General features: G+C 37.0%; 1 long non-coding RNA gene across 14 annotated transcripts in view; it reads left to right on the forward strand.

Moving 5' to 3' along the window:
• The first annotated feature begins 3,105 nt into the window (after positions 1-3,105).
• Positions 3,106-25,382, forward strand: part of LOC108191741 (uncharacterized) — a 197,626-nt gene continuing 175,349 nt past the window's right edge. For all 14 annotated transcript variants that reach the window (XR_015504428.1, XR_015504427.1, XR_015504425.1 and 11 more), the window contains exon 1: positions 3,106-3,253. This is a non-coding gene — a long non-coding RNA (uncharacterized LOC108191741). The remainder of the gene's footprint in view (positions 3,254-25,382) is intronic.

The raw sequence follows: 25,382 nt of genomic DNA on the forward strand, positions 1-25,382 counted from the left end.
GTTCCCGCTACGCCTTTATGGCTGTATTATTGCGGCGGAGTGTGATAATGGTTAAATTTTTGAAAAGTGTACATGTGAGCTCTTAAAGAGCTTCACTGCTGTGGCAGTGGGAGCTTGGGGCTACCCCTGTGGGAGTCCGAGCTGCGGAGAATGAGTGCAAGTGAAATTGAAAAATTATGAAGAGGAAGAGAAGGGAAGTTTAATAAAATAAAAAGGAAAGTTTAGTAAAAATGAGTCCTAAGACAGAAAGTAGGAAGAACAGACAGAGTCGTGCTGCTTGGAAACTAGGTTGAAGTCTGCAACCGAGAATCAGCTGGGCTTCTCTGAGGAAATATTGGCTGAGGCAAATTGAGAATTTAGAGGTGTTAGAGGACCAATGACAGAGTTTATATCTGTTGTTGGAAGACTGTTCAGGCAGGGCGTCACTGCTGCGGCATTGGTGCAGGGGAAAAAATAATCTCGGCAGAGCTTCTCTGCAGTTACAGAAGTGCAATAAAATCAGTGGTGCAGAGAATTAAGGCTAAACAGCCGCCTCTGCAGTTGCAGCTCAGGCAAAGCTTAACTGTTGCAGCAGTGGTGCAGAGGGAGAATAAGGCTCGGCAAAGCGTCTCTGCAGTAGCAGAGGTGCAGTGGTACTCAGTATTAGAGCCTCACGCGGAAATACTAAGTACTATTAGCAGTGATATTTAGAGATGAAAGTAAAAAAGGGGCTCAGCTAGAGCGTCAATGCAGTTGCAGTGATGTTAATGGGGTGTATAGTTAAGTGGAGCACCTAAACAGTCGATATTAGTAAGTTTTGAGTGCTCCCGCAGGGACGTTAAATACTGCCTTTAGTGATATGTAAAGATGAAGGTGAATAAGGCATATGCTAGAGGGTCACTGCGGTAGCAGTGGTGCTTTGGGTGTGTAACTCTGCGGAGCATTTATGCGGCAGCAGTGGTGTAGTGGGCCATTATGGAGGCAACTTGTGCTCCCACAGAAGCATTTACTGCTGTATTAGTGCGGGGAGTGCAACGATAGTGGTATTTAGAAAATTTGTAAGTGTATGCAAGCTCATTTAGAACGTTCCTGTTGCAGCAACTGAAACTCAAGACAACCCCTGAATTGGTCGGAGCTGTGGTGAATAAAAGTATAGGATAGTTTAAATTTGGAGAGAAAAAGTTAAAGCTAGAAAAACAGGGAAGGGTAGTGAAGGAGCTCCTATGTTAAATAGGAAGGAAATGACTGAGTCATACTTCATACCCAATAATGCCTGATGGTGGAAGTTGGCTGGAGAGGATCGGCTGGGCTTCCCCAAGGTGATATTGCTCTTCTGTGGTGTAAAAATGCTAAGAGGTTTAGAACCAGGGCTGGAGTGGGACACCTTTCAGCTCTGGAGTTTCAAGCCTCAGACCAGCCCACCTCAGTTCACGACTGACTATATTAAAATAAGTAAATAAATATTTCCAAATCAGTTTCTAATGGCACTATCATGTTTTTTTTTTTTTTTTTTTTTTTTTTTTTTTTTATTTTTTTTTTATTTTAGAAAACAACTGCTTTAGAACTTCAAATGTTTACAACCCTAACAGTATTATATGTCTTATCAAAAAATGAAAACACTAAATTACTCTAGCAAGGATCGAACCTGGGTCCGCAGCGTCTTAACCTAACGTGCCAACCACTCGACCACAACAACAACAACAAAAGAGAAAATTGTGGTAAAATAATTGAATAAAAAGGCTGTGGTCAAGTAAATGAATTAAAAAAGTGTCACTGCTGAGAGCAACAGATTCTGGAGCTAGGGACACCGGCCCTCGCGGCCAAAAAAAACGGACCGGCCCACCGGGAATTCTCCCGGTCCTCCCGATTAGCCAATCCGGGCCTGTTTAAAACAGGTGTGTGGGGGAACGGATATCATCCTGCATCCCTTCATCCTGCGAAGATAGATCAGATATGGTTAGGTGTATTGTTGGATTGAAATGTCATACTTAGTTCAGAAGACTTAAATTAAAAAGGCTAGTGGGAATATGGCATCGAGGGTGTGGGCTATGTGAGTGGAAAAGTGTCATTTGCCAAGAGTGTAAATGTATTTAGAAATGGATGTGGAGTGTAATAGATTGGATGAGGGTCAGCTTCTGCAACCAGCTGACATGATCTCTGAAATGAAAAAACAAGAGAGAATCAGAAATGACATTACAACATGGTACATGTATGGCAAACACAATGAATTATTTTAGCTGATAACCATGCGGGGCGTCTTAATAAGAGCATGGGCAACTAAGTGTGGAAGTGCCTTTGTTAATGCATGGTACGAAGCCTCATTGTCGCAACGAGCAAAGATAGTAGAGGTAGGCATTTGTCCCTCCTAAGGATGGCATATTAAATGGGAAATCTGCTCGTCTAGTGGTCCTGATGTACCTCTTGAAGACAGGGTAGGTGGAATTATAGTGGAGTTTAAACCCCTTGGTTTGTATCTAACACAGAGTCAATTGATGAACATCAGACATGTCAGAAATGTCCTCCTCTCATTCGTGGAAGTCAAAGCGGGAAGTTTGTTTCTTTGCTGTTTTCACATTTGTAAGTCGCTTTGGATAAAAGCGTCTGCTAAATGACTAAATGTAAATGTAAATGTAAACATCTAACCAACTTGCCATTATAAGCTTATGGCTTATAAGTGTATGGACATGAGTCACTGGGGCATATTACGATTGGACTTCTATGCCTAATGCGTTGAATGTTTTTCAGTAGCAGAGTAAGCTTTTTAGAAGTTAAACTGCTATCAGATGTGGCAGTTTTTTTTTTTTTTTTTTTTTTTTTTTTTTTTTTTTTTTTTTTTTTATACTTTTTATAATTATTTATTTTCTTTATTATTTATTTATTTATTAATTTATGTATTTATTTATTTATCATCTGCCAACATCAAACCCTGAACTTAAAATTAATGTCACCATTTAGTAGTAATTGTGTAAATGTAAAGATAATAATTCATGAGCTTGTCATGAGAGAGGGTGGGACCATCTCAAATTTTGAGAGTTCATTGGATGGTGACGCTTCTCCTTTCAGCTATTGGCTCGAAGGAGTGTCAATCAAAGTTGCAGAAAAAGGCTGGCGGCCATTTTGTTTGCCAGAGAACTAATGTTATGATTGGAGACGCTACTCTATTGAATGCACCACAGCGATTAGTTTGGAGGATTAACATGGATGTTTATCAATGTATGCATAAGTTGTGGACTGATGTTTTAAGGATTGGATTGTCTAGAACCTTGATTGAGAGGTGAGTCATTCTATTCACGCTATAATCATCATTTAAAGATGGATGTTTAATCTTAGTTGTAGTTTGTGAGACTTCCCCTTGAAAAGTGTCATGTATGTTACCGCTGGTGCACCCCTAGAAGAGAGTTCAGCTTGGATCGCAGGCATCGAGAGTTTAGGCAAAGTTCATAGATGGTGATCTAGTTTTTACTGTGATTTTGTTAGAGAATTGGGTTGAAGACACAGAGATTGCATTGTGTGAGGCAATTTGAAGTAGAAGGTTGAGAAGTTGTAGTTGGATAAGTTGATGTAGCTGGAGAAGTTGTTGTTGTTGTTGGAGAAGTTGATGTAGCTGGAGAAGTTGATGTAGCAGGAGAAGTTGATGTTGTTGTTGGAGAAGTTGATGTAGCTGGAGAAGTTGTTGTAGCTGGAGAAGTTGTTGTTGTTGTTGGAGAGGTTGTTGTTGATGTTGGAGAAGTTGATGTAGCTTGAGAAGTTGTTGTTGTTGTTGATGTTGGAGAAGTTGTTGGTGTAGCTGGAGAAGTTGTTGGTGTAGCTGGAGAAGTTGTTGGTGTAGCTGGAGAAGTTGTTGATGTAGCTGGAGAAGTTGTTGATGTAGCTGGAGAAGTTGATGATGTAGCTGGAGAAGTTGATGATGTAGCTGGAGAAGTTGATGATGTAGATGGAGAAGTTGATGTAGATGGAGAAGTTGATGTAGCAGGAGCAGGAGCAGGAGCAGGAGCAGGAGCAGTAGCAGTAGCAGTAGCAGTAGCAGTAGCAGTAGCAGTAGCAGTAGCAGTAGCAGTAGCAGTAGCAGTAGCTGCAGAGCAGTGTATTCTTCAAATCGAAGATGACTGTAGTGAGAAAACCCTGGCTCTTTATAGTGGTTAGGAATGGCCTGATTGGTGGATCAAGCATGCTAATGCAGAACCAGCCGTGTTCAATCATAATCACGTGCTCCTCTCGAAATTAGTTTATGAATAAACTTCACATATATATATATATATATATATATATATATATATATATATATATATATATATATATATATATATATATATATATATATATAACAGCTTAACGTGGCTAAACATTGACCAGGGAAACCCAAATTTCTGTCAAACTTTACTTGTGATTAACGCTATCATCAAAAGAATGGGCCCTAATTCCATAGATGAAGTCAACTCCCTACTGAAGTCCATAATAAGGAAAGGCTTTACATAACTTTACAACAACCGAGGGAGACAAAATGTTAAAAAGGCTGTTCATAAAATTAAATTTTATTTACAATAAATTAAACCCTGCTGTCAAAAGAATGTGCTTGTCCATGTCATTGACATCCCCACAACAACACAGGGGAAAACGCTTAACACAATATTGTTCACTTTAGCTGTGGAAATGGGGCTCATTCTTTTGCTAGTAGTTAGGGCTATAATCACAAGTTAAATTTGATAGAAATTTGGTTTCCCCCGTTTGTGGTTAAGGTACATTAAAGAGCCTCTATTAAGGGTTTTTGAAAATGAGCTTCCATGCAGTATATAACACGGCACTAAGTGAATGAAAACATCAAAATAAGGTTTAAATCTAAAAGTCCAGCATGTTTAAAACTATAAATTTTTTAGCGAAATAGTTGACTCAGAGTTGAATAAACAAATCTAGTTGGGTTTGGATCTTTTGCTTGATGGTAATTGACGTTGACAAGGTACATCACCAAATATGTAGTTCCAGTTCCGGTATAATGTGAACACTCTTTCACTTCAGACACTAGCGGAGGCGTGGGGCATCACGCTACTGATCATGACGCGAAGATGACGATCACTGACCGATGGAGATTCGGCTGCGGGGAATAAAGGGTTAAAGTTCATTTTCACAACAATACCACAGTATAGCCAACCTAGTGCTGTGTTTGTTCCTGTCATTTTTCTGATGATTGATACAGTAACCTACACTGCAACGTGGAATTCGCCGGCCGTTTGCTATTGAAGGAGCAGCAGAGACTATTATGTATGGGACTTTGTCAATAACTAATACAGTTTAAATGGACCAGTTCCTTCTTCCTCCGGATCATAACATGTACATGTGATTAAAATTATTGCCTCGTTTTGTGTAGTTTGCAAAATATGTGTTTAATTGTGTGTTATAAGTTGTAATCACCCTGCACGGCTTGTAATCACGTATCGATTATTGATCAGTGCGTGTACTGTATCTCTCAGGTTAAATCTTTATGGGGCATTTCACATATTGCGTCCAAAACTATGTTAAAAACGTGACACATTGCATTCCTGTATTGGGCTCTCACATGCTTTCTGCTACATCATACTGTAGCCATGGTGGGCTTTTCTCTGTGTCTCGTGCTGTCTTGTGGCAGTCTACCAATCACAATAGACTGGGTCATTGGTCCAAACAGCGCAGATTAACTTCTCACTAAGGAGGGGTTTGGGAGCAAATGAATCGATGATCAATTCATATGGGAGTCGCTGGGATAATTAGGTAAAGATAAATGCATATTATAAGACAATGAAAGTGTTTTTTGACCTTGCATGCATATCAGCATGTTGATGGAAAACCCCAAAACCAAAATATGATCTTTTTTATTTCTAAATGGGGGCTTTTTAAGCCCCGTTAAGCATTTTCCTTATAAGGGAAAACGCTTAACATGATGTTTTTCATCTAGTTAATAAAATTGGGACTCGCTCTTTATACAGCAGTTAATGTTAATAACAAGTAAAATTGGACAGAAATTTGAGTTTCTCTAGTTGATGTTAAGGAACGTTAAGCCACTTTAATCTTTTTTCACGTTAAGCATTTTAGAATGTCCTGTCAACTTCAAATTCAAAGGGTGTAGATTGCAAGTAGCTACACTGGCTAAAGTGATTAATAACTGACTGGGTGTATTTTCAGGAAAACAAGACCAGTGCAGATCAGTTTTAGCGCATGTGCTCGCTTTGGCCTCTACAAAGATGATAGTAATTTTCCTGTGTCTTCTCCTGTTTTAGTAATCTTAGCCTGATTGCTTTTTATTTGTTCTAATCTATCAGTAGCTAAGAGTGTTTAGTCATTGAACTAAAATGTGCAGGGAAGGATGAAATTGTAAAAGCACTGTACATGGCATTACAATATTTAGCTAGGATGACGGGAAAGCCAAAACGTGCTAGACTTATGTCTGAGCTTTTTTTTCACGAGCCCCCTGGTTGCTCCTTTTTAGACCCTTGGCCAGACGTCTTACTATAAAGAGATGTCATGCACCAACAAGGGCCGTTTTTTCGAAGGCAATGGTGCTTAGGTTTTAAAGGGACCTGGTTCTTTTCCCAGTGTCAGGAGATTGATGTCATAGGTAATATACTGGCTATGAGGCGAAAGGACAATTTATGGTTTATGCAGTTGAAAAGTGAAAAATCAGCCAGGTCGTTACCATCACCTGGGCGCTTTTCCATGTTTTCTGAGAGAGAGGGTGAGAAGTTTGGGTGGAAAATGCATAGACCTGGTTTTGCTTTGGCTAAAGGAATCATATTTTTTGAAAGAGATCCATCTGCTTTTTTTTAATGCTGTGGAGGTACCGTCTGCTCCCTAAATCTTCTATCCCATAACCACTATGAAATAATCCCCTGACAGCTTGCCAAACTGGGAGAGGGGGTGGGATGCAGTAGGGTAACCAAAGCCGCCTTTGTTCACCCTAGTCACTCAAGTGACATTTAGTCTGACTGTTTCTCAAATGAGTGAAAGATGAATCTATTGGTGAGACTTGCTTCAATTATTCCTTACATGGTAGATGTTTATGAATCAGCTGCATGTGTAAAAGTCTGACATATCTGTTCTTTATGTACGTTAGGATAAATGTATGTTTATCCTCAGCACACTTGATTTACCTCAGGTAGTGTTTGTATGGCAGCGTTGGCACTTTGCAGGTGCCCATGCATTCGAGTACATTAGGTTTTTCCTATTGGTGCTGATGATGTCACACATTAGGTCATAGCAGTGTGAGGGTCCCTTGGGATTCCACTGCTTAAAATTGTGCCAATTAATGTCACATGTTCACAGACTGTCGCCTGTTTGTTTAGTAGACTCTCTGAAAAGGAAACACACTTTTAAACAGGACTGTGTGTTTACCCGACCAATGCTGCTGATGTCACTGTCTGCAACATGAGTGATTAATGTCTGCATTCGCAAACTTGGACCAAAAAGAGAGAGGAGGAAGATGGGGGAGAAATATAGAAGGCCAAACCTGTAAATGAACAACTCGTGCTGAATTGCTGATTTTTCTGTGTATATTTATTTTAGGGTTTACAGCACTTGATTTGTGAAGGTATAGAGGTTTTTACTGTTCATCAGAGAGATCATTTTGGAAATGTCATTGGTTTAACGTCTGTCATTATTTTTCTGTCCTTTTTTAAAGAGTTTTTGTTGCAGGTAGAATAAAATTGAATCAGAAATACGATTCGGTGAGAAATTAGATAGTGTTTGGAGATAATTGCTGTTTAAAATAAGGGTTTTGTTCAAGGACATGTGTTTTGGAAATTACACATTGCTCAGATTCTAAATGGCTTTTTAAAAATCTTTTTATGATATCTGTCTATTCATAATGCTGTTTTATTCAACCCATCCATCCATCCATCCAGGCTAGTTTAGGTCCATCCACCAATCATCTATTGTTTATTCTACCAGTCTAATTTTTACTCATCCATCCTTTTTTGTTTTTGTTCTAATAGTCTATTCTTTACCTTGTCCATCCATCTGTTTGTTCCATCAGTCTATTGTTCCATCTACCTATCCATCCATCCATCCATCCATCCATCCATCCATCCACCCATCCAGCGTTCTACCAGTCAATTATTTTCCATGTCCATTCATTTGTTTTTTGTCTATTCTTTACCTTGTCCATCCATCTGTTTGTTCCATCAGTCTATTTTTCCATCTACCTATCCATCCATCCATCCACCCATCCAGCGTTCTACCAGTCAATTATTTTCCATATCCATTCATTTGTTTTTTTGTTCCATCTGTCTATCTATCCATCCATCCATCCATCCATCCATCCATCCATCCATCCATCCATAATTTATTCTACCAGTCTTTTTTCTCATCTATCTATTTGTTTTTGTTCTATCAGCCTATTGATCCATCCATCCATGTTTTTTGTTCCATCCATCCGTCCATCCATCCATCCATCCATCCAGGCTATTTTAAATCCATCTACCAATCATCTAATGTTTATTCTACCAGTCTAATTTTTTCTCATCCATCCTTTTTGTTTTTGTTCTAATAGTCGATTCTTTACCTTGTCCATCCACTTGTTTTTTGCTCCATCAGTCTGTTGTTACATCTACCCATCCATCCATCTATCCATCCATCCATTTGTCTAGCTGTCTATTATTTTCCTCATCCATCCATCCATCCATCCATCCATCCATCCATTCTCTTCTCTTCTCTTCTCTTCTCTTCTCTTCTTTTCTCTTCTCTTCTCTTCTCTTCTCTTCTTGAATGCCTCCATCATTACAGTTAAGAGCGCATGTTAAGAGCATCTGTAGTGGTAAAATGAAGAGCGAGGTTTCTGCCACTTAAACATTTCAGCCAATCTGACGTCCTGTCAAGCACACGAGGGGAAGTGTCAAGGTATTTGTGCTGTGATTAACATAAGTGCTTTCCTCCATCGCTGCTATAACTAATTAAAAAAGCCAATTATCCCACTCAGACTGGATTTCCAAGAGGCACGTCCCAAAGGTTAACAGACAGCTTTAATCTGTTTTCACCCATGCCGCTCTCTGGCTCAGGCTGACTGTATCTAACAACCACACAGACAGCAAGCATTATAATGAGATCTGATCCCAAAGGGGCATGTGGCGCTCCTATTGGCTGAGCATCTCATGAATAAACAGTAGCATGTCATGCGGGCAGATATAACTTGTCCTGGTGTAAACCAGTTATGGATTTGTCAAGCCTGTGCTCTGCTAGATACATGCATAGGTACATTAGCACAGCTACACATTCATGGTCACCTTACCCACAGAATTTTAACTAGCTCTGCAACATTTCCCAGAGTCTTGCACTAACATTCTCTTAACCATAACAAATCTCAGAGGTCTGATCTTTGGGTGGAAGAATGTTGCCCAGCCAAGGACTTGCCCGACCGGCAGACCAAACTTTTCCATCCTCCAGCCTGCCATGACAGATTCACTGTAATCTATCAGATCAAAGGAGAACAGGCCAATCCGATTCCCATAATCCAGTGTAAGGGTGACTTTTGCACATGTTATACTGGCAAAAAAAGATAAATCTGATTTTCTTTTAAGCCTCCACTGTCTAGTCAAATAAGTTATCACAAAAGCAAGGGCACAGTGACTTGTTTTTAATGCACCAGTCCTTTTGCATTACACTTTTTCATTCGATGTCTCTTTTAAAACAAATGAAGGGCTTTTTTAATGAAAAATCTTTCTTTATTTTACTCTTATTGAAATAGCTACACACAATAGAGAGCAAAACACACAGATTTTTGTACCAAAACAAACATCCTGGCGATAACACTCAAAAGTTTGTAATTATATTGTATTCGTATTGCCACAGTTGTTCTTGTTTTTTTGTTTTGTTTTTCAAACAACAACTATTTTCCATGTCAAAATGGTAAGCAGACAGGTTAGCAAGGCTGGTAGGTAAGAAAATCACGTGACATACATCTTAACATGTAGGTTTACAACTGTCTAGAGGTACACTAGGGAAGAGGATGTGCACCAACAATGTTTTCCAGATTAGGTTAAAGGGGATTATTTTTAGATATTAGAAAGACTGATTTGGTTTTGATTGGTTCTTTTCTTTAACGCTACCCTATAGCCAGTCTTTTTAAAATTCCTGTTGTTTATTGTTTCTAAAATTGCCAAAAAAATATTGTAAAAAAAAAAACTAAATCACTGTTTCACCATCACAACTTGTAAATAAAAAAATAAATAAAACTACCACTCGCACTCATATAATTTAATAAGTGTATATATACCTGAAATATCTATACTAATACACGCACATACTCCTAATTTCACGTTTTGCAGTGCTTGCTCTCACTGGCCACTTTCTTAGGTACACCTTACTACATACCTGCCAACACTCCTGTTTTTCCCGGAAGTTTTCCGTAATTCAGACCCATCTCCTGCCCATCTCCCGTATTGTTCTGTCTTCCGGAAAACTCCTGGAATTCATGTTTTTAGCTGACAGGAGTGGCACCCGGTGTGGTCTTCTGCTGCTGTAGCTCATCCGCCTCAAAGTTAGAGGTGTTGTGCTTTCAGAGATGCTCTTCTGCATACCTTGGTTGTAACGAGTTGTTATTTGAGTTACTGTTGACTTTCTATCAGCTGGAACCAGTCTGGCCATTCTCCTCTGGCATCAACAAGAACTGCCGCTCACTGGATATTCTCTCTCTTTTGGGCCATTTTCTGTAAACCCTAGAGATAGTTGTGCGTGATAATCCCTGTAGATCAGCAGTTTCTGAAATACTCAGACCAGCCCTTCCGGCACCAACAACCATGCCATGTTCAAAGTCACTTAAATCACCCTACTTAATACTTCTGATGCTCGATTTGAAATGTAGGTTTGATCGTCTTGATCATGTCTACATGCTTAAATGCATTGAGTTGCTGCCATGTGATTGGCTGATTAGAAATTTGCATTAACAAGCAGTTGGGCAGGTGTACCTAATAAAGTGGCCTGTGTGTGTATATGATTTGTTTTTTATTTACAATTTTGAATACTTAAATACAATTGAAGCCATTTTGCTTAAATGTCACAGAACTGCAGTTTTATTGTGCATTTACATTTGCAATTTTGCTACCTTGTCATGGGTACACTTTTTTTTTTCTTTATGCAAAAGATTTAGGAAAGAAAATGAGGGTACAATAAAAAGTAATTACAAATACATATTTTGCAAAAATGTATGCATGAACAGAGCTGAAATTATCTAAAAAAAGGAAAGACAATTAAGCATTTACAAGTGTTAAACCAGGCTTTATTCTCAAAGAAACATCCCCTTTTCTCAGACTGTGAATGGAGATGTTGCCCATAGAGGCTTATGTAAATGGATTATTCACCCTTAACTCCGATTCTAGAGGTTCGTCTGACCAGCCCAACTATAAGTAGATCTATATTTAACAGTAGCATAGCTCTGGAATGCAGCCATCTTCCAGGCGTCTTAAGAATGACAATTAGCATATTGTGTCTGACAGCTCAATCATATAGCACGGCATTTGCGGAGATCGGGCCTTTGATTCGCTTAAGTAGGGAACAATTACAGACTGTGTCCATGCACGTTTTTTTTTTTTTTAATAGATCCCCCCCTGTACAATCCTACTGTACTGTAGTTTACACCCCCCTCTACATTCACACAGCTTAGACAGATGGCGCACAGTATATCGAGATGCCATTGAATGTGTGTGAACATTTTTTATACTGGATGGGTTAGCTGGGATGCTAGTATATACTGTATATGCAGCACTGGGAAAAAATAAATAAAAATGTATTATTTATTTAATTTATTCTCAAGAGTTGCCATTAATAGATTTTTAGTAGAGTAAATTATTAATTTGTGTTTCATTTTATAAACTACCTGTACAAACTGCTGGTCGTCAAATTTTCAAAAAAAAAAAAAAAAAAAAAGATAATTAACAGCATTTGCAGAAAATGACTGTATAGGTAAATGTGAAGTATTCCACCTTTCAGACCTTGACGATATTGTCTGATGTACAAAATTTAATCAGGATTTTTTCAGCCTGATCTCACGAGAAAACATAAGTATTTTACGTTTTGTCAGTTTAGTGGCTAATTTTTACCAGTTTATACAAGTTAACTCACACGAAAATGTACGATTTTAAAAAGGAGGCGTGGCACCCAACCCCACCCCTAAACCCAGCCATTATTGGCTGATGAGATAATAGAGCTAAATTGTATGAATTAGATTGTATGAATTCATACGAATTAGCCACTACATCAAAAAGTTACGAATTGCAGTGATATTGCGTTGGATTTTTTGGTTCACTTTGGATGGTTGGTTTAGTCTAGTTGGCTCTTAATTTTTTTCCAAATGTGATCTAATTTGAAGCGTTTAGCATCAGACTCCTGTTTATCCATTTCAGATAAAACTGAACAAGCCTTCAACAGGGTTCCCATAAGTCATATCTAGAATCTCTGGAATATTCTTGAAAAAATTTAATTTTAAAAGGTATATTGCAGCAATTTATTTAGTTATATTCCACTTTATCTATCTATCTGTCTATCTATCTATCTATCTATCTATCTATCTATCTATCTATCTATCTATCTATCTATCTATCTATCTATCTATCTATTTATATTTAGTAAGTCATTGGGAATATCTGGATTTTTTGCTTGTAACCTGAAAGAATGTTGTAATGCAGCATCCACAATACATAAATAATAATCATTCATTCATTTTCCTTTGGCTTAGTCCCTTATTCATCAGGGTTTACCACAGCGGAATGAACCATCAACTATTCCCACATATGTTTTACGCAGCGGATGCCCTTCCAGCTTCAATCCGGTACTAGGAAACACCCATGCACACTCACATTCTCACACACACACACACACACACACACACTATGGTCAATTTTAGTTCATCCAATTCACTTAGTGTACTGTATGTCTTTGGACTGTAGAGGAAACTGAAGCACTCGGAGGAAACCTACGCCAACTCGGGGAGAACATGCAAAAGCCACAAAGAAATACCAACTGGCCCAGCTGGGACTCGAACCAGCGACCTTTTAGCTGTGAGGCAACCGTGCTATCCACTGTGCCTCCCATAAATAAATACTAAAAATACATAAAAGTTTAATTAAGTCATAGATTGAATTAATATATTTACTAAATATAAAAAAAATACTGTACTATGGAAGTCAATGGCTACCGGTTTCAAACGGGTTTGGAACAAGTAGTGAAACAAACGGTTTTTATGCATCTTCAGTGCTAAATTATTACTATAAGAATATTAAAATGTTTCTATTGTAAGTTTATTTGATTTTCCATCATTATACTCGTGCTATTTGGTGCTCAAAAGAACACTTTCAGTTATCCTCCTGACGTGTAGACTTTAATGTTCAAAGTAATTATTCTGATCTCAAGGTTTTTCGTGAAACTATAATTTCCAACAAATCTGGCAGCAGTTCTTGGAGAGGATTACTGTAGTTCGTCCTTGCTCATTGACACTACACAAACATTAGCTGGTTTACATCACTTTGACCTCCATTGGATGTGTTGGTGTATTTCGTGATGCAGACTGCCTCTTTTGTTCCGTTTCATTTTCTCTGTAAGATCTCAAGTCTTGACATGCAGGAGTTGCTCAGATCAGACAAATGACCTTTCTTTCTCCATCTTGCTTTCTCAAACCTCAGTTAATTGTGCAGAGTTGTCTTCTTAGGGCCTGATTTCTAGATTTCATTTGGAAGTTTCTTGATTGTTTACATACAGTATGTAGGAGTTAAACTATGGGCATTTTTTGTCATCATACCACAATATCCACATGCATTGCCTGTATTTGGTGTATATGCTCAACATACATGAGTATACCCCTCACCAATCTCTTATTTAAATTAATATTTTCTATTATATTTTTGTGCATACAAGATTAGTCAGTACTGAAACCAAATCTGCAGCTAATCTAACAAAATAACTTATGATAACGGTACAAAATTAGTACACTCAAATTTAAATGTTAGTGGAAAAAAGAGCAAAAATCAAGTGAAACAAATGTCTACAATTATTCTGAATGTTTGTGGTTTGTATTTATTTATTTTACTTTTTTTCAATATTTCGCATTAATTTAAGTGTGTTGTCTTTCTATTCCTAAAGATGTTTGGTAACTAAAATATTATTTTAATAAATATATCTATTTAATTAATCAGTTTTTTTCAAATTCACCAAAGTATATTTATGGATAAATGGTTCAAAATATTCATTTTCAAAGTGGGGTGTAGTCAATTATGTTGAGCACTGTGTGTGTGTGTGTGTGTGTGTGTGTGTGTGTGTGTGTGTGTGTGTGTGTGTGTGTGTGTGTGTGTGTGTGTGTGTGTGTGTGTGTGTGTGTGTGTGTGTGTGTGTGTGTGTGTGTGTGTGTGTGTGTGTATAGTCAGATTTATTAGCCCCCCTTTTTATTTTTTATTCTCAAATTTTTGTTAACGGAGATATTTTTTTTTTCAACACAATAGTTTTAATAACTGATTTCTTTAATATTTAATAGCATTTGGCTATATATAAAGAGCATTTGACTAGACATAAATAGCATTTGACTAGGTATTTTCAAGGCACTTCTATACAGCTTAAAGTGACGTTTAAAGGCTTAACTTGGTTCATTAGGTTAACTAACCAGGTTAGGGCAATTAGGCAAGTCAATTGATATTGATGGTTTGTTCTGTAGACTATTGAAATAAAAATTTTGCTTAAACGGGCTAAAAATTAAGACCTTAAAATGAACTTAATTTTTTTAAAACTGCTTTTATTCTAGCTATAAATATTATCAGAGGCACTGTGAAATTGTCCTCGCTCTATTAAACATTTGTAAAATAAAAAAAGCCAAAAATTCAAATATATATATATATATATATATATATATATATATATATATATATATATATATATATATATATATATAGCATTTTTATATGCAGTATTTTAATAATAAAACTAATTAAAAATTATTTAAGAATTGTAATGTTCTTATTTACTTTTTGTTGTTTTAATGTTGTTATTAAATCTTTTAAAATGTTTTTTTTTATATTGAAGCTGAATTTTTATTTAATACATCTAAAAAATTGTTTGTTTTCTGCTCAGGTAAAAAAAAATTTTAATAAATAAGTCTTCTGAAATACGGTTAGTGTTAATAAAAAAAAATAAAAAAAATGTGCTGCTTCATTTTTCTGAAAAAAGCATTTATCTGAAACAAAAAATCTTTTTGTACATTTGCTTTTTAAGTGTCTTTTTATTATCTTGTTTAATAACATTTTTTCCCCCTCTGAAACATATTAAAGTCTGTGCAAAATCAAGGTCACAATGTTTATTTTGCTGGCATACATTTGTTATTCTTTACAGCAACAATTAATACATGCAGGTTAATCCACTAAATCAAAATTTTCATTTTCGTGTTCTTTCTCTGTTGATGCCACCATGATGCTTCAGCCACAATATTCTTAACCACACACCTCTTACCAATAGATTTCAATGAGGTAAGGATGCGCAAAATAGAAATCCCTGCCTCCTACTCAATATTCCGTTTTAATAGAAGCACATTAACATATTAAGTAAAGGTCTCAGCAACTCCATGTGGTCTTTAAAGTATTAAATGGAGGTTTACCAAGTAAGTTTTGCAAATACTATTCTCACACCTTCTGAACAATTTACAGAAATACAGCCTTTTTTTGTTTTTTTAAATAAAAAATCCATCTACATAAAATTGTCCAAATCTGATGAATCATTAGTGGTTCTGTTTTTCTTCTTGGATGTGCTGATGGAAACCCGGTGAACATGAAACATCTTTAACGTCCGCTAGCATTAATCTCTCCTTGCACTCTCGCTTTTATGAATCAAGCCTACAGTGAATGAAAGCAGTCATCACCTTTTATTCAGCACGTTCTGTTGTGCAAATTTCCATGTTTCAGCACTTGAACTGCTGCCATTTTCCTCTGAGAGGGTCCAGATGAACCAGGGTGGTCATCAGACCCATAGAGCACATTTATCAGTTCTGCTTTTAACATACCAGATGAAAGCTGATGCGAATCCAAGTCTCTGATTAATGTGGTTTCTGTGCCATGGTTTCAAAATTGTACCCCATGCTGTACTTCACTACTTGTTTTCCAGCATGTCTAGACCATATTTGAAGAAAGCAGGAGAAAGTGAAGTTGTTGGTGGGAAAAACAACAAAAAACTGTGGGGTAGACTCCCCCTGGTGGTAGATGCAGCAACAGCACACTTACACAGTGTAATGTTCATTACAGTTATCTGAACTTTTACTGAACACTCATTTTCTCAAAATCTTAAATGCAAATCTTTAAATATAATTCAAAGAAGACTTTTTTTGGCAAAATCAAACGAAACTTCATGATGCACCCATCAGTCAGTGTACAGACTATGATGCCAGAAACTAGTCTAATAATACTGTTAATTTACGTTTTTATTAATTGAATGCATACACATTTATGTAATGTTTTATTTTAATGTAAAAATGTATTTAATTTAATATAAAATAATTATAATTAAAGACTTTTTTTTTTTTTTTTTTTTTTTTTTTAGGAAAAGAAGAAATGTACAATATAAATCAGGAAGTGATCTGTAAGAGACTGGAAAACAAGTACATACAGTTCCAAAGTGATGAAAGTGCTGGCAGCTAGCTCTCTACAACTCTCACATGGTCTTGCTAAACAGTCAAGTAAAAGTATTGACAGTGACACTCAATCTAGTAACAAGCAACTGCAAAGTACAACCTCAGAGTTGTTTACTAATATAAGATTATATCTTTTCAGTTCCGTTTTTAACTAACACTCACTCAATATTCATAGAGAACATTGAGCTGAATCTTGACTACAAAATTAAATGGCAAATTAAATAATAATAAAAAAATTGCAATTATATGTTCCCCTAAATTGCACACCCCTAAAGTATAAACACTTTGATGCTTGTACCAATACATAAAATCATATTTGTAATCATTGTAATGGCCAGATCACTTTATAAAAAAATAAAATAAATAAATAAATAAATACATAGTTATTTCTTCTTCAGAAAAATTGTGTCACTCTCAGATTAAAACCACTTATATGCTCGATAGCTGTAGTGTCTACTGTATATACACAACAACCTTTTTCTCTTTTGAAAATAATAATGTGCAACCTTTGTAAGGCTGCTTTGAAACAATGAATATTGTGAAAAATTGTTCATTAGTCACTACATTAAAAATGGAGAACACAACTTTAAAACTAAATAAATGTGTAACCTGTAGCGTGAAATTTTTTTGCAACCTTGCAATAGAGTATGTACAGCATAGGCTATACTGCAAGTATAGTATTGAACCGAATTATTTATATTACTAAACTTGCATTTTGAACTGTGTTTTGCTGCTTGCTTTTGTGTACCATTTTTGCAACATTTCCCTGTGAATGTACACAATATACTGACACAGAGGAGAAGACACTGTTGAATGAAGTTCATTATTTTTGAAGTTTATTTTAAGTTCATTATTTTTGAAGTTTTTTTTGAAGTTCATTATTTTTGTTTTATGTGCCCATGAAAGAAGCTTGATATTATGTCAAATAAACCACTGAAGGCACATGGACTGTATTGAGGATGTTTTTTGGTACCTTTATTGACTTTGAATGAATTGGGAGCTGTTTATGGAGGATGATGTAGCTTTCAGATTGCACATTAAATAGCTTAATTTGTATTCTGAAACCAAACAAAGGTTTCAGGATTTTGGAATGACATGAGGGTGATTTATTTACATAATTTTCATTTTTGGTCTAACCGGCTCTTTAAAGTTGCCATGAAACAAAGGTTAAGATTATTTCCATTGTTGACATGTATCTATTTGAAAAAGTTCTGAAATGTAGGGTGGTGCATGATTTTGTCCTTTGGAGACTGATTGGATAGTCGGACGTTGCTAACAAAATGGAGAAAAATGGACAAAGCCAGAGCAGAAACAAGGCTTACCCTGATAGTCCCTTCCTAAAATACAGATAGCTCCACCCTAAAGAAATTCCATGTGACTAGAAGTGAAGAAAAGTCATTTAAGGTGGAAGAGAAGGTTATTATATTTGATTAAAGATTATTGTTTTTATTTTATTGATTATTGTTGAATTATTGTTTATAACAAGCGCTACTTTATAGAAAAATAAGAAGAGCCAACTTTGAATTCCTTGCGACTTTAGCAAAAAGAGTGAATAATTGAAGAAATTGGTTTAGGTCCGCAGGAATCTGGTTCCGAAAATGGAGTTCAGATCCTTAGCAATTGTGAAAAAAAATGTATTAAGGAATATCAGAGCTGGTAAACCTGAGAGATCAGGGTTAAGCCTCAGATCAGCATTAGCCACAGGGGACGGCTGTGACTGATCTCCCTTCTGTCTGCCAGGAGGTCCGGCTGGTGGGTCCAAGCCTGAGTTCTGTCTGGGTAACTTGCCCCTGGGACGAGTCAAAGGGAGCCTCAGGGAGCGGATTGTTTGGTCTCTGGGTGCTGTCCTCACGGGGGTTCCCAAAGACCCCAACCCCCATCAAGCTTTGAACTCGTATCATAACAAATGGGGCGTAAATTATAGACACACAACCACTTCTGCTGGTGTGATTTGCTTTTGGATTTGGAAAGGTGCACTGGCTTCTGCTTGACCAATCATGTGGAAGTGTAATTGTATTTGTGCGAGTTCATATTTTGGTCCTCATTTAAAAGCTATTTGGTGACATTTACCAAAACAGACTTCAGCGCAGTCAACGTTTAAATAAAATACACGGCATCCAATTCAAAAGGTCGTTCAAATTGTTGTGCTGAAATGTATTTATTTATTTATTTCTGCTCAAATTCGCAGCAGACTGGAACATTGGATTCGATTGCACAAAAGCATTCTGGATCCTTTTAGGAAAGCCCAGTCTTTTAACCGTTACATACGTTTAGTGCATCATTAAATCATTCAAAAAAGCATTTTAGCATTTGCATGCGACCGCACTCTCCTCATCTCTCCCTCATCAACCCACTCAGATTTCACTGAAATGAGCATCGCAAAGTAGCACATCATGGAAACCGTTTTCCACAACGAGCCTCATCAAAACAGCAAACAGATTTTTAGTAAGTTAGCCAGCTTTGTCGGTTCTAATTGAATAAAATGTTCTCGAGTGAACTTTTGCTGAATGTCTCCGCGATGGCACCATTTGTTCTTTTATGTCCTCGCAAAGTTTTTTATTGTAACACTTTGCTATAAGGTTTTACGTTGACTTTAAATGAATTGGCTGTAAAGTGAACCTGAGAAAAAAGTGTGGCTATTTACTGCTGCAATTTACCATGATTATTTTTTTTAGCATCACATTTTATCCTTTTTTCTTCTCCAGTTCCAAAAGCCCATTTTCTTATTGAATAATTGTAAGAGTTTTTTTTTTTTTCAGGAATACATTTGAAAGGTAGTTTACTTTTATGATAGAATTGTTTTGCAAGCATAAATGAACAGTCTTATAAACCATTTCAATGTAGTGATGTCATTGGCCCATGAACATTTCCTGCTTTTTATCATACTATTTCATAACTGTAACAAGAGGCAGCTCAATCATAACTTAACATTAAAAAAGCTATCATAACATTATTTATCAATATGTAGACCTTTTTTTGGATTCTTAGAAGCTACAGAAAATAAAAATGTAAAACAGGAAATACATTAGGACCATTGTTATTCTTTAAATTTTTTATAAATGGTTTATACAGCAATGCGTAACTATTTCATGTTAGTGGCTAACATGAAATCTTAATCCAAATGTACAATTGCATTAGTATGTTTTGGTACGATCTGCATTGGCTCTAATTTGACACACCGTAAAATAGTTAATTTTACTTTCTGAAACTTCCTATTATCTTATATAGTTTATATAGGTGTTTATTATTTTCTTAAACAACAAACCTTTGTTTTATGATTTTAAGATTATCTAAATCCGTAGTCCACAAACCCTGGACCTATACCAAGCTGTGAATCAATTAGCACTGGGCCCATTTTTATTTATTATCTGAGTCTGAACGATCTTTTATTTTTAAAAAAGCCAAAATTTGACCCACAAGCTAGCAAAGTGAGTAAGGGTGCTTTCACATCTGTAGTTCGGTTCATTTGGTCAGGACCAAGGCCAATAAATGATACAATGTTGGATTTTCTGCCATCTTTGGGTAGTTTTCACAGCACACTGATTGCTTTAGTCTGAACCAGTTGAAAAGAACCAAAATGCAATCATCTGACAAAATCCACATCACTCATTGGCCAGATGTTGTTGAACATAGTTCCTAAACTGCTTATTGATTGGTCAGAATTCACATGCGACAAACAGCTAATAAACTCCCGCAAGTAAACAAACCGGCAGAAACAAAATGTCACTTTTTAATATGGAGGGACGACTGCGCTGACTGATTGTATCCCTGCTTTAGACAAACTAAACATTTTGAGAATGAAGCGCGACCGTGGCTGGAAAACAATGTTTTAATGCATTGTACGTCACTTCAATAGGAGGCGTGAATTAATTTAGCTAAACTGCGACATGGTCATCTTGCGGAAATATTATCAACGATTCATCAGGTAATGATTTTACCTCTCTCTCTCTTTGTTGGTAAAGCGCTGTCAACAAATATTTTCCCTCCATATTCCATAATGTACAGTGCATCGGCCTACGGCAGCTGGATTAGTCCAAAAGGCGCAGTACTTTTTGCGGTTGGGTCTGTTTTAGTTTGGATCATATTCTCACCACTCCAGGGTTCGTTTGAAAGCCTACTGAGACCTGCTTGAAGACGTGGTCTCAGTACGTTTTTTTGGTCCGCTTTTGGTGCGCACTTGAGTACGGTTGCTCCATTCACACCTGCCCAAACGAACCGCACCAAGAGGGAAAACAAACTCTGGTGTTATTCAAACGAACTAAATAAGGCAGGTGTGAAAGCACCCTTAGAAACAGACAACATTGGAAAGTTTCGTTGTGAAGGGAAAAAGGCAGAGTGAAGGACCCACAAACTGCCAAGGAGTGCACCCGCAACCCATTTGTCAACAAATCAGGTAAATCCAGCATGTCTGTGCAGGAAAACGATCAACTGCTGGAGATCGCAAATATATTTCATATTTTCCACGTACTAGTTCAATATTTCCATTGGAGGCGCGCATATTGGTAGTGATGCACATGCGGCACCCGGTTAAAAACATCTCAAGTTTTCAGAATCCTACAAGTGTACAGTGAGTCACATGACAAAAACTGACCAATCAGCTTTATACTTTGTATGGAATATACACATTTCAGTTGTCTAATTATCCTAGACAAACACAGAGCACCCAAACATGGCAGTGCATAATTTTCTCCATAAAAAACTTGTATCAGAGTTGCAGCAGTGTTTTGTCAGCCTGTCATGAGAACCGTTAATGGTAGCCTAGCAATTTACTCACAGCCCCCCACACCCCCTGGGGTTATGGTAAAATTGTCAACGTTGACCGGTCCGCAATGATAAAAAGGTTGGGGACCACTGATATAAATAGCTTTTATTGAATAAAACATTAGATTAGATTCAATTTTATCGTAATTGTGCAAAGTACAGTACAGAGCAAATGAAATGCAGTTAGTATATACATGTATAAACTATGTATATACAACTTTACGGAATATAGTGCCAGGTAGATGAGGTTAAATGTGGGTAGGTGGGGTGGCCGAGACCAGCTCAATGCAACTAATGGAAATAGGGTTGTTACAAAACTGGAATTCGATACCAATCGGTACTGAAGTTTTAAGCACTGTTGAGCATGTTCTCAACAGAAATGACTGTGATTGGCTGTGAAGGTCATCGGTTCACAGAACTCACCGCTGTTTACTGTGTGTAACCACAGATACAGGGACACTGGTGCGTTTCAAAGTGATGGCGATCAGCTGGTTTGTCTATAAGCTGACATACGAGCGATCCACCGATGAATTGTGGCTTTAAAATGCTCCAGTGTCCCTGTATCTGCGGTTACAGTCAGTAAACAGTGGTGAGTTTGGTGAACTGATGACCTTCTCTGCCAATCGCAGTCATTTCTGTTGAGCATGTGAACACAATGGAAAATCAGCTGTGTTTAAATACATGCTCCATAGCTCTTAAATGTCAGCAAGAAATGGACATTTTTAAAATTTCAGTGCAGATTAGTATTGAATTCCAGTATTGTGACAACCCTAACTGGGAATAACATACAATATGTAGGAATATAGATATAAACATACTAAAGTAAACACACACTCTGCTCTAAACAGGCCACACACTTCTAATTTCAAGATAATTAGTTGCACAAATGATAATCAAAATGCATCGTTGTAAAACGTTGATGGATTTGAAACTTTTATGGTCATAAAGGGTGTCTGAGGACCGTGAAGGCTGTGACAATGATTAATGGAGTGCTAATGCATAAAGGGACCCCACAACCGGGGTTTCACAAGGACACAGGCCACGTCCCCAGATCATCTCTTTATAATCCAAACCCACCCAGTCACATACTGTCACACCTGCTTGCCAATCACCCATTTCTTCCCACATCACACTTCTCTTTCTTCCTCTGTGGATCTGTATGATCCTCAAAAGGAGGTGGCACCATAGAAAATCGGCTCTAATGAAACAGGAAAAGGGGCTCCCATAAAAGCAGCGAAGCAAATTGCACTCATGTTTATGTTGCGCGGCGCGGATCAAAGACATGGGCCGGGTGATGATTGATGGGAGTGTTGCCCAAATCCGAGAAGATGTTGATGGGATGGTCAGAAGCTTGTGAGTGTGGTCTTTCCTGGAGCTAATTAATCCCTTCGGACCCCAGATGCCACTGTAAATTTGGTGGCTGGTGGCCTAATGGTACTGTGGGCGATGTAGAAGTTTCTGGAAGGCCATATGGCAGCTGGTACGGGGTGAAGATTGCAGATTTGGCGAACATACTGGCCCTGTTTGAGTCATTGGTGCCAGTAAGTGTGAGGGTTACTAAGTGGCACCAGAATGATTTGCTACGTCAACTTCTTCTGTACTATGTGTGTGTGTGTGTGTGTGTGTGTGTGTGTGTGTGTGTGTGTGTGTGTGTGTGTGTGTGTGTGTGTGTTCGGGACATGGTGATTAATGAGTCTACAGATGCATACAGACAGGCACTGGAGCTGTGACAAATAAACAGTAAATCTCAATCTATTTTTCTGCATCGCACACACATACACACACACAAGTTTCTTTTCTGGAAACTAGTTTTGACAGCGACACCTGTTTTGCTTGTTAAAGTCTATGGCTTTTGATAGCTGACATTTCGGCGTAATAACATCAGAAGTTTGAAATCTGTTCCCTGATTTCATAACGCACACCATCAGAGAGAGATTGCACACACAGCCAGGCATTTATATTAGCGTGTAATCGATTTACTGGTGAATGATAGAGCAATATTCATCAAATTTGATATTTGTGTGTGTGTGTGTGTGTGTGTGTGTGTGTGTGTGTGTGTGTGTGTGTGTGTGTGTGTGTGTGTGTGTGCGTGTGCGCATGCGCGTGCGTGTGCGTGTGCGTGTGTGTGTGTGTGTGTGTGTATGTGTGTGTGTGCAATAGATTTCTAAATCATATTACGTTGCAATTGTTTCCATTAGTAAAATGCATTAGTTCTGTAAGTGCAATGGAATGTGTATTGGTGTCAAATCTATTAATGTGGGTCAGAGATGAAAATGTGTTTGAGGGATGTAAACAAAAACAATGGTCCTGCAGTATTTCATGCTGTAGATTTAAAAAAAATGTATAGCATCCAATAATCCCAATAAATATTGCTACAATAGATGTTTTAATATTATGAGTGGATTGCCTCTTGTTACAGTTATGAAATAGTTTGATAACAAACTGGAAATGTTCATGGGCCAATGACATGACCACATTGAAATGGTTGTCTTCCCAAATATATTAGAATTTGATCTGCATATTTTATATATATATATATATATATATATATATATATATATTATAATTATTTTTCAGGTTATTCAAAACTGAAATCATTTCATGAAATATTAAATGGATAACAACGCAGCCCCAAAATAAGAAATCATAGTTTTGCTAGTTTGTCAGCATCATAAAGCATAATATGTAATGCTGTATGTCGATGTAACATTGTTTCACCCATATTTAGGTGCATTCATTCATTAATTCATTCATTCGTTTGCTTCGGCTTAGTCTTTTTATTCATCAGGGGTCGCCACAGTGGAATGAACCACTAACTAATCCAGCATTTGTTTTACGCAGCGGATGCAGGTCCAGCTGCAACTCAATACTGGGAAACATCCATACAAACCCATTCACACATATAAACTACGAACAATTTAGTTTATTCAATTGATCTATAGCGCACGTCTTTGGACTGTGGGGGAAACCAGAGCACTTGGAGTAAACCCACGCCAACATGGAGTGAACATACAAACTCCACACAAAAACGCCAACTGGCCCAGCCGGGACTCGAACCAGAGATCTTCTTGCTGTGATGTGACAGTGCTAACCATTGAGCCATTGTGTCACCCTATTTCGGTGCATATATAATATTAAAGTTTTTAAAAATGATGCAACTTTATTGTATGGTTGTATGTCACATGCATTGTGTGAGAAATCAAAAAGTAAGACATACCTCTTCTTTTCTCTCGATCTCTGAATGGCAAATAAGCAGCAGAAAAACAAAAACAAATAATCAGTTACTATAATAACTTTCTGAAGTTTTGCACTCCAAAATAGATTAAGACGTTTCTGCACAGACTGTAAAAATATCTGTTAATTAACAGTTTCCGTCTTTTGTGATTCACAAGTGTTTTCCATTTATTTACGAGTGTGTATTGCATTATTGGATGTTTGATCTCTTGAAGTCTGTCGACTTTTGATGTTATAAATTCAACTCTACAGTTTAACAAAGTATCTTTTATTGACTTTTAAGTGTTTTAAAATTAATATAATACATAATAAATAATATATAGAGAAATAAGCGTGGTAAATAACAGAAAATGTACTGGTAGATTATTGCAAGATTTTTGTAGCGTAATATACAACACCAACCCAAACAATACATCACTTTAAAATATTAAAAATGTTCATAAAAGTCACTTTTTGAGCTTTTCAAGGTTTAAAAGTTGTTGGAAGAAAGATCAAGGTGCCAAAATGCAATTCAAAACATAAATAAACAGAGAAAAATAAAAACATAAATTGCAAAATACAAAAAACTGCTAATTTACCAATATTTTTAGTGTAGAATTAAGAATATTAAGTGCTAAAAAGTGCCATATTGGTTGGCCTTTTAAAAAAAAGCATGAAGGGAAAGCACTCAGACATAGAGCACCACTGTTCCAAACAACTTGACATTACCCTGTTTACTTTACCACATACAGTAATGCTGTTTTCACATCATTGTTCTTTTACTCAAGTTTACAACCCAGTGCTTTCACATCTG

Source organism: Danio rerio, chromosome 12 (assembly GCF_052040795.2).
Source record: "Danio rerio strain M-AB ecotype USA chromosome 12, GRCz13ab, whole genome shotgun sequence".
Classification (NCBI taxonomy): Eukaryota; Metazoa; Chordata; class Actinopteri; order Cypriniformes; family Danionidae; genus Danio; species Danio rerio.